General features: G+C 35.6%; 1 pseudogene; it reads left to right on the forward strand.

The window, feature by feature from the left end:
* The first annotated feature begins 1,079 nt into the window (after window positions 1–1,079).
* Window positions 1,080–1,227, forward strand: LOC112132968 (U2 spliceosomal RNA; annotated as a pseudogene).
* The last annotated feature ends 14,793 nt before the right edge of the window (window positions 1,228–16,020 follow it).

Consider the following 16,020-nt stretch of genomic DNA (forward strand, 5'->3'; position numbering starts at 1 on the left):
ATTTATATATGCACCTGTTACCATCATTAAAATTAAGATATAGAAATTCTCATCATCCCACAATGTTTTCTCATGTTCCTTATTGGCCAATCTTAACCACCTACAGAGGTAACCTGTAACTTTAATTCTTTTACTGTAGGTTAACTTTGCCTGTTTTTGAAGTTATATATATATGTATATGGAATCTTAGTGTATGTACTGGTTTGTGTCTGGCTACTTTTGTTTAAAATAATATTTTAAAAAGTGATTCATGTTGTGTGGTTGAGAAATGTGTTCTTTTTATTCCTGAGTATTCCATTTAATGAATATACAATTTATCTATTATATTGATGGAAATGTGGGATATTTCAAGTGTTGAGCTATTATGAATAAGACTCTCATCGACAATGTTATATAATTTCTTTTTGAGGTGGCGTCTCACTCCGTTGCTCAGGCTGGAGTCCACTGGTGTAATCTCAGCTCAGTGCAATCTCTGCCTCCTGGATTCAGGTGATTCTCCTGCCTCAGCTTCCCAAGCATCTGGGACTACAGGTGCATGCCACCACACCTGGCTCATTTTTGCATTTTTTAGTAGAGACAGGTTTTCACCATGTTGCCCAGGCTGGTCTTGAACCCCTAGCCTCAAGTGATCCACCCGCCTTGGCCTCCCAAAATACTGGGATTACTTTGGGAGTAATCCCAAAGTAATGAGCCACCATGCCCGGCCTACAATGTAATATAAATCTTTTATGAATGTATGCTTCCAATTTTCTTGGGTACCTAACTATTAATAGAAGTAGAATTGTTGAATCATAAGGTGTTGGGTATTTAACTAGTTAGAAACTGTCAAACAGTTTTGTAACATGATTGTATCATTTTACATTTCACTTTTCTTACCTAAGACATGCAGTTTCTCATATCTTCCTCAACACTTGTAATTGTTTGACTTTTTACTGTTAACTATTCTAGTGGATGTAAATTGATGTCACATTTTGGTTTTAAAATGTATTAGCATTGAAACGAATAATATGAAGTGCTTATTGGGTTTTCATCATCTCCTGTGAAGTATGTATTCACAAGTGTTTTTAATTTTTTAACTTATGGCTTCTCGGCCTTTTGGCTAAGATCAAGTGTAGTAACTTTTTAGCTTGAGTTATTGTCTTCTTGTAATTCATTTGTATCCTGGATAATAGTCCTTTGTAAGATACATATTGCAAACATTTTCTCCTAGTTTGAGATTTACCCTTTCATATTACTAACTATAACTTTTGGTGGGCAAATATTTCATTTTTTTGAAGTCTAGTTTATCAAATTCTCTTGGCTGGTTATTGTTTAAAGAAATATTTAAATAATATATGCCTATACTATAATTATAAAGGCATTCTTCCATGTTTGTTTCTAAAAGCTTTATAGACTTAGCTTTCATGTCTGGGACTATGATTAACCTAAAATTAATTTTTTATGTATGATGTGAAGTAAAATTCAAGTTGTTTCCCCTCAAAAGAAGTTGCTGTGGCATCAACTGTTGAAAGAACTTTTCATTTAGACATAGAAATGCATTGATTCTTACATCAAAATTCAAGTTACCTTATATAGGTGTCTGTTTCAGTACTGTTGATTATGTGCCTTCAGTTATTTGTGTATCCTTTCATGAACAGCATAATATCTAATTTTTATAGATCCAAAATGAGTTGTAACATCAGTTATAGTAAGTCCTTTGAGTTTGCAGTACTTCTTCAAGATTGCCTTAGATATTCTAGGTCTTCTTGTTCTTCATATGCTTGTTACAATAAACTTGTTCATTTCTATTTTTAAAAAGTTTTTTGGGATTTTTATTGGGTCTTATTGATTCTGTAAATCAATTTGAGGAGAATTGGTATCTTAATATTGCATCTTCTAACTCATGGCCAGGTCAATTCTGTATTTGTTTTGTTCTTCTATCAGTACTATTTTGTAGCTTTCAGTATAAATATCTTTCACTAAAAATGCCTTCTGCACATTTCATTAGATTTATTCCTATAATTTTTGTTTCTTTTTAGATTTCATTGTAAATGGTATTTAAACAATTTTATTTCCCAATCATTTGTTGATTGTTCATGTGTGTATGTATGTATTACATTGACCTTGTGTTCTGTACCCATGTCAAATTCACTTATTAGGTCTGTTATTGTCTTTGTAAATTCCTTTACATTTATTAAGGTACACAGTGCTGTGATCTCTCCATTATTTAAGCCTTTTATTTATTTTCTTTTATATTGTATTCAGCAAGATCTCCAGTACAGCGTTGAATAGAAATTGTTTGAGAAAATGTCTTTGTGTTGTTCCTGATCCTTTTAGGAAAACATTTGAATTCTCGGAATCAAGTATGATGTTGGCTTTAAGATATTGGTAGATGCACTATATCTTAAAGATGTTCTTTTTTTTGTTTGCTGAACATTTTTACTTAGTATTGTTCTACGGTGAGCAAGCATATGCAAACCTTTCCCCAAAAGGCCAAGGAAGCTGTGGGGACAAAGAAAGAGCCCGACATTCCCAGTTTCTCAGAAACCTTGAATACGGATTTACAAGCAGAAGCCACAGTCTAGGGCAGCCGAGAGACCAGTTCATGGATCCATGTGCTTACCACCAAGATCCAGGGCTTATATATCATAGAGAAGAAACGTGCAGGGAAACTGAAGTCAACTCCCCAAGAAAAGGCAAGAAAGTTATGTGAATCCGCCTGAGGGAAGGACTTGTGGTCTTATGGTCAAGGTTGTTTTGACAGAAGCATAGATTTACGTTAATAGTAGATAAAGTAGAAAGCTGAGAAGCATTCCCAGAACAGAGGTTAATCAGAAATCAACATGGTGGATTAGCCTCCAAGGACATTCGTTAGCCTCACAAGTATAAATAGGTGTTGAATTTTATCAAATGCTTTTTTAGCATCTATTCAAATAATATGGTTTTTCTCTCTTTTTTTGTTAATGGGGTGATTACATTTACTGAATTTAAAATATTAATTCAATCTTGTATTTTTTGTTTGGTTATAGTGCATTATTCCATATATTCCATATATATATTTATGATATATATATAATCTGTAGATACTATGTGCTTATAATTTTATATATATACTATATATATATCTGTAGATACTATGCTTATAATTTAAAAAAATTTTGTATCTATGTTCATGAGTGATATTGGTATGTAGTTTTTTCTCTTTTATATCTATATTATAGTACATATATTTATATCTGTTTATAAACACTATATATAAAAAAGATTTATTTTTATATATAGCATAAAGTATATGTATTTCTCTCCCCTTTAATATCTGATATAATGACCTTATCAAATGAGGTGGGAAATGTTCACATACACTCTGTTTTCTGAATACAGTTACAATTGGTATTATGTCTTCTTTAAATGTTTGATTGAATTCACCAATGTAGTCATCTGTGCTCACAGGAAAAACAGAGAGAGGGAGGGACCCAGCCACAGGAAAGATGGGAACCAAGGCAGCTCAGAAGGTCAGAGTGCAGATCTTCATTGCAGGAAGTCTTTGGCAGTCTCAAAATCCAAAATAACTCTCCATCCAGATTTTTAATTGTGTGTCACTTTGCTCAAGACCCAACTTTCAGGGAAAACAAGTGTCATCATTCATGTTTAGGTCAATAGCCCACACTGATTGGCCAGAAGTTAGGATGAAGTGGCAGGTGACTGCAGTTGACATTTCCAAAAGGGATACACTGAAACATAGAGGGGCAGTTCCCCAGAGAAAATAAAGTGCTTGGCCGGGCGCGGTGGCTCACTCCTGTAATCCCAGCACTTTGGGAGTCCGAGCGGGGTGGATCACGAGGTCAGGAGATTGAGACCATCCTGCCTAACACGGTGAAACCCCGTCTCTACTAAAAATACAAAAAATTAGCCGGGCATGGTGGCGAGCACCTGTAGTCCCAGCTACTCCGGAGGCTGAGGCAGGAGAATGGCGTGAACCCGGGAGGCGGAGCTTGCAGTGAGCCGAGATCGCGTTGACTGCACTCCAGCGTGGGCGACAGAGCGAGACTCTGTCTCAAAAAAAAAAAAAAAAAAAGAAAAGAAAAGAAAAGAAAGTGCTTTTACTTTTACAGAGGGAAGAGAAATGCATGAGAAAAAGAGAAAGAGTAGGTGGGTAAAATGGCAGGTGTTCATTATAATTATCAATTAGTCTTCAATTATTTTATGATGTTTCGCTTTTATGATTAGAGAATCTGAAAAGAGGGTTGAAATCTAGTTGTTAGGAGAAGAGATTCATTTCTTTAAATCTATACTAAGATGTTAATAAAATTCTAGTCTTTTCCAGAAGCAGTTTTTGATGAGAGACAGTTTTGGTTTCCTGAAGAAGGTACACTAGCAATAGCTATCTTTCTTGAGTACACAGGCTTCCCTTAACAACATGTATTTTTTAAACCTCAAAGGAATCTACAAGGGTTTTAATTGCTCAAGTTACTGGACTTAAACCTGCAATCACTTTCTAGCTATTGTTGTAAATAATAATCTTCGTTAATGCAATGACACCAAACACTAATCTTTTAATTTATAGTATGAGGTACAAGGAAAGCATAAAGACAGTTACTCAATAGAAAAAATAAAAGAAAAAATGTCTTGACAATATAAAACTTTACCTCTAGGGAGAATCTTACACATTATTTGAGATACTTAGTATTTTCACAACATGCATGAATGCTAGATTTTTAAAAATCTCATATAGTAAATGGAATTTTAACTCTCTTCCTTAGTTCTTTCTCTCAAGGACTATAAATCAACTTTTCCACCAAGTAATAGAAAAGAGACATTTATTTTCTTATGCAATTTGCATTGTACAGCTTTATAAGAAATGTGAATTAATGGTCCTTACACAGTGAATAAAAAAAACTTACTGGTAATAAGGAAGAGAGTTGGTGATGTTAACAAAGACTGTCCTGATGTTTGAATGTAATTGTTCAAAGTTCATGTGTTCTGTCAGTCATGCACTTAACTGGTTCTGAGTCCACGATTCAGAGAAAATTCCCTGTGGGTGTAAAAAATGCGTATTGTGGGCAAATATAGAAGAATAAAACATTTGTTTGGTGTCCCAGAATCACAGAATTTATGAGTGAAAATGGATCCCAGAGATCATTTTAGCTAAATCTTTCATTTCATCAATGATAAAATAAATCCTGCAATATTAGATGATTTTCCTATTTTACTCTATTTGCTACTGGATTGAGAACCAAGAACTTTAGATTCTTTCTGTAATATTCTTTCCACCCCAACTCTGTATGGATCATTAAATAATAAAAATGACATTTCTTTTTACATGATTTTTAACATGATAAGCAAGGTGCTAAATGGTTTATATAATTTTCCGAATTAATTCTCATCATAACCCTATGAGGTGAAATCTCAACTTTATAGATAAAAATATTCCTCACTCTCCTTTCTTCCTCCCAAATGCAGTTCCTCTTCCAGGATCTAATGTCATTCATTGTTTCCCACCGTCTTATCTTTCTTACTCTAGCTGAAATTTATCTCTTCTTAGTTTGATCTTCCATGAAAAACTCTTAGCAAACTGTGTTATCTTTTCACATGAGGTTGTAATATGGGGACAGCATACCATTCCATCTTGTTATGGGACAGTTCATTTTTCTATCAGCTAGAGTGTCAACTTTCTGAGGGGGCAATGACTGTTTTGTATGTGGTCTTGCTCTGCACCATGCCGTCCCTACACATACATGGTAGACGATTGCCAAATCCCTCTTGTGCAATTGACTTAACAGGTTGCATTGGCTAGAAAGTCAATGAAATTGAAACTTGTCTTTTAAACATAGTTAGTGGATGTTATCGTCTTTCACATATTTGATATTTAGCTCAGCATGAAACGGGTTGAGTTTCAAAGTCGGCTCCAGGAACAAGGAAAAGACAATTTGGGGTGGAGTAGGTTGGGAGAGAGGTTTACTAGTCAATGCTGGTGATCATTAAAAAACAAAACAGAACTACAGTTTATGGGCATGGTTTTGAAAACTACATTCTAGAGATCTGAGTAACATTGTACAAATCACTTAACCTCCATCACCTATTTCCACCTACATGAACTGGGAAATCACTGATCCTAAGTCTGATTTCAGTCACACAACCAATTTTTGTCACCTTGAATAATTTACTTATCTCACTAGATCTTAGTTTCCTTGGCTGTTCCATGAGGAATGTGGACAAGTGAGCCCAGCCTAGCATGGCTCTTTCCAGCTTGCCTTCACACAAACCAGGCACTTCACTGAACAGGAACCGTAGGATCAGAGCTTTGGTTTTCAGCCTTTTTCTTCAACTTCACACCTGGCCCTACACTGCTTCCAACATTTTTGGTTATCATTACCGTTGCTAGTTTTCTCATTTTGGAATACAATGTTGAAGCATGGCCAGTTATAATTGGTACCGAATTAAAACATAACAGAGTGAGTGACTGTGTTCCACGATGTTTTCAGAACTTTAGACGTGGAAGCCAATATAAAAGTACAATCTTTTTAGCAGCCAGTTACTCTCATTTCTTCAAGAAAAAAATCCCTCTGAATTGAAGTTACTTTCATATATCAACTTGCAGATTGTCTTGCAACAATCAGGACTTGATAGAAGTAAATGGCTTACCATGTGAACTAATATATCATGGAACCAATAGGGACATAAAATTTGCCAAGTGAGTAGGAGTTCTGTTTTAAGTATAATTAAGCCTTCTTTCATTATTATAACATATTTATGCCCTCAGAACCCAATGAAAACCTAAATCATTTCTCATGCAGTGATTTGGACCATGGCAGAACAATGTCTCTGCTCCCCATTCCCATCTTATGTCCATTAAACATTCTAATGATTTTATTGTCTTTTTCCCCCTTCTCTGTGATATTTAGAGAAAGTGTTCTGCTTGGACTTCAGTTTTCAAACCTTAAACTCTGAAGACAGATGAGCTGTTGAACAATAAGACATCTGGTAGACAAAGATGCTGCTAGCCAGGGAGTCACCATGGAAACCACCTAAAACATGGATTTCGAAGATGAATAACTCTGAGTTAATTTCTTCTCAGGGTTGTGGCATTTTGGTTCATCGATTCACATGTTGAGATGTCTTTTAGAGGACAGGCTGTCAGAGACACAGAAGTTTCTCCCTAACATGTTTTATCGTAGCATAAAATTCAGAACAAGTCAGATCCAAGTCATACCCTTTCAAGGGAAATTAGTTATGAAAGTAAGAAAAAAAAAACAACAAAGAAAATATTCCAAACACAAAAAAATCCCTGCTAAAATGTCCTCATGTCTGACCTGGACATTAAACCACAAAGTAAACCCCAGGAAAATTATTATCATGGGATGGCAATGGTTTCTGTCATTTCAGGTTTTATATCATGGAATTTCTACATGTAATGAATCATCAGATAGAGTCACCTTTCCCACTCTCCCTACACATTAACCAGCAAGCTGTAGGTTAAATCCAGCTACAGATCATTACGTCTATTTTGTGTGTATCCTATATAAAGTGTAATCAATGGCAATGATTTTAAAGTTTAGCAACGAGTTGTAATTTGAGAAATATAGTGAGTCCTTTTAAAAAACTGGAAGGTTGTCAGTTGGAATATAATTGATAAATAAGAAATGACTGAGCTGGAAGGGACATTGATGACTCATCTAGTCTGGCAGGAAGCCTTTAACTTGCCCTCCAGCATTTAAATGTCTAAGCCATGTAGGACAGATAGATGCCTGTTCTCATCTTGAAGTTCTCCTGGGAAGGAGTCTCAAGAATTTAATTCAATAATCCTTGCTGGGGTTTTATCACCTTGACAGTCTTAGAAATTCTTCCTTAAACTGCAGAAATCTCTTCTGTAACCTGTTTTTTTTTTTTTCTAGGTAGTGAACACAACAGAAAATGGTAAAGTGTTCTGAGCCTTTCTAAGAAACATTGCTCACATATGCAGCTTGTTGCATCTTGATAGTGTCTGAGTAAAATTACAACCATATTCTCATGTTTTGACTGCATATGACTTATTTCTAGGTCCTTTGGGATTACTTTTCCCCTATCATAAATTTTTGAAATAGGAAATAGCTTCCACCTCTCTTAAGTTGCAAGGAAAATCATAACAACAGTTACATGTGTATGGTACTTTGCAATATTCAAGTCATTTCATAGGCATTATTTCATTAGATCTACAACATCAACCCTGGTAATTAAGCAGAGAATAAAATTGTCAATTGTATTTTCAGGATTATGTAAACTAAGTATTCAAGTGGACTAAAGTACTGGTAAATAAACCCAACTGAAAACATTGGGCCTCTGAAACACACCAGACACACAGCTGTATGTTCTGCTTTATTATTTTAGGTATTTTTACCTGCCTAAGCTACTTATCAGAGACTATTATCTGCATTTTCCAGTTCAGGAAATTGATTTTATTGTATTTATGATAAGCAGGTCCTCAAATAACTTTTTTTCTTTCAATGTTATTTCCTTATAACATTGATGATGAAAAAATTGATTCCCGCTAGGGCCACTGTGTTTATGGAATTTGCATGCTCTCTTCATGTCTATGTGGGTTTTATCAGGACCCTCATGTCTCCCCCTACAACCCCAAAATGCATATGTTCAGTTCATTGCTGTGTCCAAATGGTCCCAGTCTGAGTGAGTGCGGGTGTGTGTGAGTGTACCCTCCAATGGGATGGCATGCTGTCCAGGGTCCTGTTCAGGGTTGGTTCCCATCTGGTTCCCTGAGCTGCTGTGATAGGCTATGACCACCCGAGACCATGAACTGTTATGAATAAGTGGCTAAATAATGACCTTACTGATTAATTAATTATTAACTGAGACAGTCTTGCTCTGTTGCCCAGGCTAGAGTGCAGTGGCATGATCATAGCTCACTGCTGTCTTGACCTCCTGGGCTCAAGCAATTCTTCTGCCTTAGCCTCCTGAGTAGCTGGGACTACAGGTGCACACCACCATGCCTGGGTAATTTGTTTTTTGTTTTTATTTTTGCAGAGAAGTGGACTATTAGGTTGTCCAGGCTGATTTCGAACTCCTGGCCTCAAGTGATCCTCCTGCCTTGGACCCCCAAAGTGCTGGGATTACAGGCACAGGCCATCATGCCTGGCCTTTAATCTTTCTTAAATATATGTGTAGCTCACATTTATTTCAATGTTTAATGTTAGAAGTGTTTTGGGTATTCATTTCGATGTTTGGTGATATGTTTGTGATCAGAAATATGCCATAAGAACTTACCTTTTTTTATATCAATTAACCTATGATAAAACTGGTTTCATTATAGGTCATTTCACTTAAAGTCTCAGTTTCCAAGAATATGTCAACAATGTTAAGTGAGGACTTGCTGTATATATTTTTCCAGAGGTCATATAGCTGGTAAGTAGCAGACCTGGGGTTGGAACACATGCCTCCTCAATTTCAGGGATTTTCCTGCTTTTAAACAATTGCTTCTTTCTTGATATTCACAGAGGTAAAAAATATCACAAAGTATCAAAGTACCATGATGATTGTATTAGGTAATGTTTGAATTAATGTTTAACACAATACATGCTACAAAGTAAGTGCTCCATTAATTTTATCTGTTATTAGTATTGGGGTTAGCTATAAAATAGAGAAAACAGGCTGGGTGCAATGGCTCATGCCTGTAATCCCAGTGCTTTGGGAAGCTGAGGCAGGAGAATTGCTTGAGCCCAGGAGTTCGAGACCAGCCTGGGCAACATAGTGAAACTCCGTCTTTACAAAAGATTTTTTTGAAAATTAGCCTAGCATGGTGGTGTGCTTCTGTAACCCCAGTTACTCGGGAGGTTGAGGAGGGAGGATGGCTTGAGGCCGTGAGGTTTAGGCTACCATGAACTGAGATAGCGCCACTGCTCTCCAGCCTGGGTGATAGAGTGAGACTGTCTCAAAAAGAAAAAAATAAAAGAGAGAGAGACAGAGAGAGAGTGAGAAGTCAAGCAGTTTGCTTGGGATAACCAAAAACAATATAAAGTGGTTATATCTAATGCAAGACCCACAACTCTTTACTACAACTTTTTACTAAAAAGTACTTACAGTGCAAGTCATGTTACTTAGAAAAAACTTTCATATTGACTTAGAAATCTGGAAACCAACAATACAACACAAGAAACAGCCAGGACCTGAAGAAATTTTGCTACTTGCTGATAATCAGGAATCTATATTTCTGAGTGTAGTATTGAAAATAAATTAGAAAGATTATCATAGTGGACACTAGATACAAATGTCTACTGCTACAAATGTCTAATATTTCAAAATCAGTCCTTTGATTTTCTCTAAGAGAGAATAATGAATAATTTATTTATCTCTTGACTATGAACATTCATTATATGATGCTTCTGAAGTAAAGACTTCTCACTTTTCACCTCTTTCCTTCTAAAAGTCCTCAATCTCATTCCATAGGAGATTCTTTTTCTTAGCATTAAAGATCTACAAGCGCATTATTTCTTTCTTAGTATTTCCAAAAGTATGGCACTGCCCTTGCTCCTAGTATTAAACACATAAACACCCTGTTTATACTGCATCTAGTTGGAGCAGTAAATCAATATGTAAAGGTTTTGGGTCCTAGTTCAGCTTTGGCACTTATTTGTTTGATGATCAACTCATTTAAATAATTTCCCAATTCCCTTACCAAACATTATTTCCTTCTATATACAGGGTTGTATGAATCAGATGAGTTAATATAAATGAAAGCACTTTGAAAATTAAAGTGTTATTCCTTCCAAAATATAGAGTTTTACCAATATAAAGCATTTCTTTCTGTGCCTTTAATTTATAAGGATCTTCATAGCTTTTAAATAAGTATGTTTTGTTGATTGACCAGAATGTACTACATCCTTTTTCTTTTTTCCATTTCTCTTATTTAATACCTTCTTTGTAAAACTCTGACACGTTTTAAGTCCTGAGTCAAATGTTTCTTCCTCTGGGAATCCTTGTTCAAATTTCCAAGGCTGAGATGGTCACCTTCTCAATCTGTGTTCTCACCTCTGGTTTAACAATTATCCTGCTTCAGGTTAAGTCAGGTATTTAAATACTCATTTCATCTACTGGATTGATCACGTCACACAGATGATGTCACATTCCCCTCAAGTACATCGTCAAACAAAAAATCCTAAAGTTACAGGAGCTTATAAGAAATCATTAGAAACTCTTAATACTGTACCCACCTTCAGGAACAAACATTTCAATTATCTACCTCACCCTCACTGCTCCAGTAGATATTTTGGTAAAGGACAATTGATACTTCTCTCAAATGATTCCATACACAGGTTATCACAGTGAAATCTAGGCATCCAGTCATTCTGCCACTGCCTCCTTGGCCAGGTTGCCAAGATCCTCACCCACTCAATGAGCTCCGAGCACTTCCTCCAACCCTTCTCAATGGGCTGCCCAGGTAATGCCACACCTTTTGCAGTCAGATAGATTTAGGTTTGAATCTTGACTCTTTCATCTGCTTTTATAAAACACTGAACACATTGACAACTTTGCATCCCTGTTTCTACATCTGTAAAATGGGAATCAGAACACCAGTATTTTTGGGATATATATATGTGCATGTGTGTGTATGTGTTTTACATACATTGCCTCAGTGGTAAGAGTTACCTACTGTCTCCATTTTTAAGCTGGAGGAATGGAGGCTCAGAGTTTTTAAAGTTCTTTGCCCAAAAGCCTAGAGACAAGATTTTAACTGAAAACTATTATAAAGTTATTTGAAACAGTAAGTATTATGTATCCTCATAGGCACAGAATCCAGTGGTTAGCCGTGGGTTCTGGAATATGGGTGCTATGGTGTGAGTCCTGACTCCTTCACACTAGCTGCAAGACATTGAGGAAGTTCATGTAACTCTATAAACTTCTATAAGATATGGCTATGGTAATAGCTACAATCTCAGAGTCTTGGAATGATTTGAGTGCTATAATCAAGGTAAACCTTTTAGTATAGTGTATTTTACATTCTGAATAATGTAAAATTATTTACATTATTTTACATTATTTACATTATTTTATTTACATTATTTATGTTATTAAACATTACATTATTTACATTTATTACATAAATTATTTTTATTACTTTTTTGTAATAAATTATTTTTTATTACTTTTATATTATTTTATATATATTAAAATATATAAATTATATTTTAATATATATAAAATTAAATATATATAATATATAAAATAAAATATATATAAAATTATATATATAATATAAATAAAATAAAATATATATTATATATTATTAAAATATATAAATTATATATATTATTAAATATTTTATTAAATAATTTAATAAATTATTTTTGTTATTTTGTAATAAATGTAATAAATTATTTTTATTACATTTATTACATTTTTAGTACATAAGTTATTTATTACATAAATTACATTATTTACATTATTATAAAATTATTTACATTATTTTATTATTATTTCTATATGTTGCTGTGCTAGTTCACCTTCCCATATCTTGTTCATTTTTCTTCTCATAGACAAATGGCTTTTAATTTCTTAGACTAATACCTTTAGAGAAAGAGAGAGAATCATGGTATCATACCTCTCAAGGAGGAGACAGGGTATTTTTAAACATTGTTCTTTCTAGCCTACACCAAAGGCCCATCCGTCTCCCTAGAATTCCTCCAACTCTGTGCAGATTTGTCTAGTCACAAAAGCTACCTTCCTCTAAGAGGCCTTGCTTCTCTTGAAATTGAAAAGAGAATGTCTATGAGAATGATAATAAAAATGGAAAAGATTATGGACCATGTCTCAAAGGAAAATATCTCTTTTATTAAAAACAGATTAAAGGAAAGAAAATCAATCTTGCAAGATCATGAAAATCTGGGAAAAGCTAAAGTTGATTTATTTATTTAAGATTTATACCTAGCCTACTTCCATAAAGGATTCAAGGTGGCGGCAGACTGGGCTAAAATCATTTGCTTGTACTATGTTTCAGACTGGAATTAGAAGTTCGTTTTCTAGCAGATGAAGTTAAGCTGATTATAGCAAATGAGCTATTGAAAATCAATACCATAAAACCATTCCATTAGTACCTGTACAATCATCCCAGGATTATAAGTAATATTTATATTCTCAAACATTGACATTTTCAGGAAATGAAATGCAAAACACTTGCATGGGGCACAGCCACCTGTGGTGGCTTGGCTCTGATGATTAAAGCATGTTGCTAATGAGGCCAAGGCCATGGGCTCACTCCCTACATAGCCCAATTATCTTCCCTCTGTTCTGAAGCTATGAATGGAACCAGCTTCCTGCAGTGGCTCTCTTATTTTAATGTGTGGGGGGTCACTGCACATAGGAGAGGATGGATTTTGACAAATGCATCCCCTCTGTTGGACAAGCCCCCTTTCCACCCCCCACCCCCAACCAAGTGCGTGGTATGATGGCTGTGCTTTTTCTGTGAAAGGGATTGGGCACACACACATACACACAGACACACACACAAACTTTCTCTTAAACACACACACATAAACACACATACACACATGCATGCACCATCCAGGGAGAGGCAGATTGATGCAGGGAAACAATAAGTGGAGGAAAAAGATAGATTTTTGTTTAGTCAGAGGACAAACCAAGTTCTAATTTTGACCTATACTGGCAGCAAGGCCTTGGGTAGGTAACTTGCCTCAGTTACAGAAATGGACAATATATTCACCATAGAGGAATGGGGAAGTACAAAATGGGGCAATAAATTTAAAGTCCCTGTTGTGTTAGGCACACCAATGATAACAATTTAACTTATTTTATGTACTAGATATTCAAGTAAGTTTTTACACTCATTGTCTCATTTAGTCTTCACAATAGCATATGAAGTTGACGTCATTGTTATTCTTTTCATAGTGAAAGAAAGCAAGATTTGTAGGTTACAAGTTACTTGCCTCATGTCACACAATGAGAAGACATCATAACTAGTGTCCAAACCTAAGATATACTGTGCCATATGTATGCTATCTCTCCAAAGGAAGAAAAAAAAGGTTCTATTATCGTCATAGCCTCTATAACTGGCCTATAACAGTGTGGTCCGTGCTCTGTCACAAGAATATATTTTCATCTACTCTGTGCCGCCTGCTACTTCAGCACAAATCCTTAAGTTAGTATTGCTCCTGTCATACTCAGGAATCTGCTAGAGTCACTTCGGATGATACATTCCCTCAGAGACCTATGTTAACATAAATTCTCTATCTCTGGAGCCTCTTACAGGAAACCTAAATGTTAAATATAGAAAGTATAGTGAACAAGAAGCACAGGCTACTTCCCCCTCTATTTGTGAACATCTACTTTTACTCCTGGGGGTCTACAAGATGGATTTCTAGAGTAGATTTACTATGAAACTGCACAAACATTAGGCAATGACCTATTATGAAACTACACCAATGACTTGACATCTCTACATTTGAAGGCCAAATAAGTTACATTCATTTGATAGTGTCAAAATATGCTTTTACTGTTCTGACCTTTATTCCCTGAGAGAAGAAATTACAGCTTCAAAACACCTTTTATGGAATGGAAATCCAGAGATTCCTAAGTTGACAGAGTTTGTGCTCGACGTCTATGGTTGGTTAGCTGTTAGAACTAAAATTTCAATTTCTGAGGCATTTTGACGAAGTGGAAAGAACGTAAGTGTTGGAGTAAACTGAAGATCTAAGTTTGAACTCAGAGCCTGGTACTTACTAGCACTGCACCTAATTAAGTATTTTATCTCCAAATTTCTGCTTTTTTGTAAGTAAAATAGGATGAATAATAATACTTAATTTCAGTTTTGCAGTGATAATGTAAGCAACACACCAGACACAAAGTAACTATTATATATAACTATTAATAAGGATTTCCTAGAGAAACACTTCTATGGATTCAGGAGCATGGGGAGATGGATCCTATGGTAATCCTTTTTCAAAGAAGTCTTTGATTAATTATCAGACTGTCATGGTGGAGGTATCAGCCAGGGTCCCGGTGGTAGACATAAAATCAGGTAATTTGAGGGGGATTTATGAACAAAATGAACTTATGGAAGTATAAGACAGTTCAACAACTGTATCAGTCATCAATTGCTACTGCATGACGACCTCACCTCCCAAACTTAGTGTTTTAAAACATTTATTTGCTCACAATTCTGTGATTTAGTTATTTAGGCTAGGATCCTCTGGGCAGTCCTCCCGCTAGCCTGGCCTGAGATTGTACATGTAAGTGCAGTGATCTGGCAGATTGAATGGGTTGAGAGGTCCCGGGTAGCCTCACTCACATTTCTGAAATTTTGTTTTTACTGTTAGCTGGGGCAGTCCCATCTTGTGGTCATTCATACTCAAGTGTAACTGGGATTCCTTATACGATGATCTTAAAGTTTCAAAAAGGAAAAGGCAGAAATTGTAAGGCCTCCTGAGGCCATGGTTCTGGAACTTACATATGGAAAATGTCACTTTTGTCACATTCTCTTGGTTAAAGCAAGGGATAAGGACACCACTAATTAATGGGATGGGGAAATAGACTCCACCCCTATATTGGAGAAGAAACAAAGTCTCATTACAAAAGAATATTTATACAAGAATGAAAATAATAATTGCAGCTATCTCTGTGAGCAATCTAACACACAACCCTTCGTTCAAAGGGAAAAGAGAAGAAAGTGGTTGCCAGAACTATGAGCGAGAAAATTGCCTAGAATTAGCTGCATTGAGAAAAGCAATGATGGTAGAATAGAGTCAGTTAAAGGAACTCCCTCCAACACTGCCAGTGACCTCTATTGGTCACATTTAACAAGAAGCCAGAGAAAATGGAATTATAAAAATAATCCATGCAGATCATCCTCCTAGGACAAAAAGAGGGGCAGAGAAGGGTGGAGAATCGATCTGGAGGAACACAAGAAAGATATGAAGAACAGGAAGAATCCATACCTTAGTGGTTCCAGAACATGGGTTTTGTAGTTGACTCAACCTGATCTGAATTTCTGGTCTGCTATCTTCCTGTATGTAATAACTTGGGCAAACCATATCTTCACTC

The sequence above is a fragment of the Pongo abelii genome, chromosome 2 (genome assembly GCF_028885655.2).
Source record: "Pongo abelii isolate AG06213 chromosome 2, NHGRI_mPonAbe1-v2.0_pri, whole genome shotgun sequence".
NCBI lineage: Eukaryota > Metazoa > Chordata > Mammalia > Primates > Hominidae > Pongo > Pongo abelii.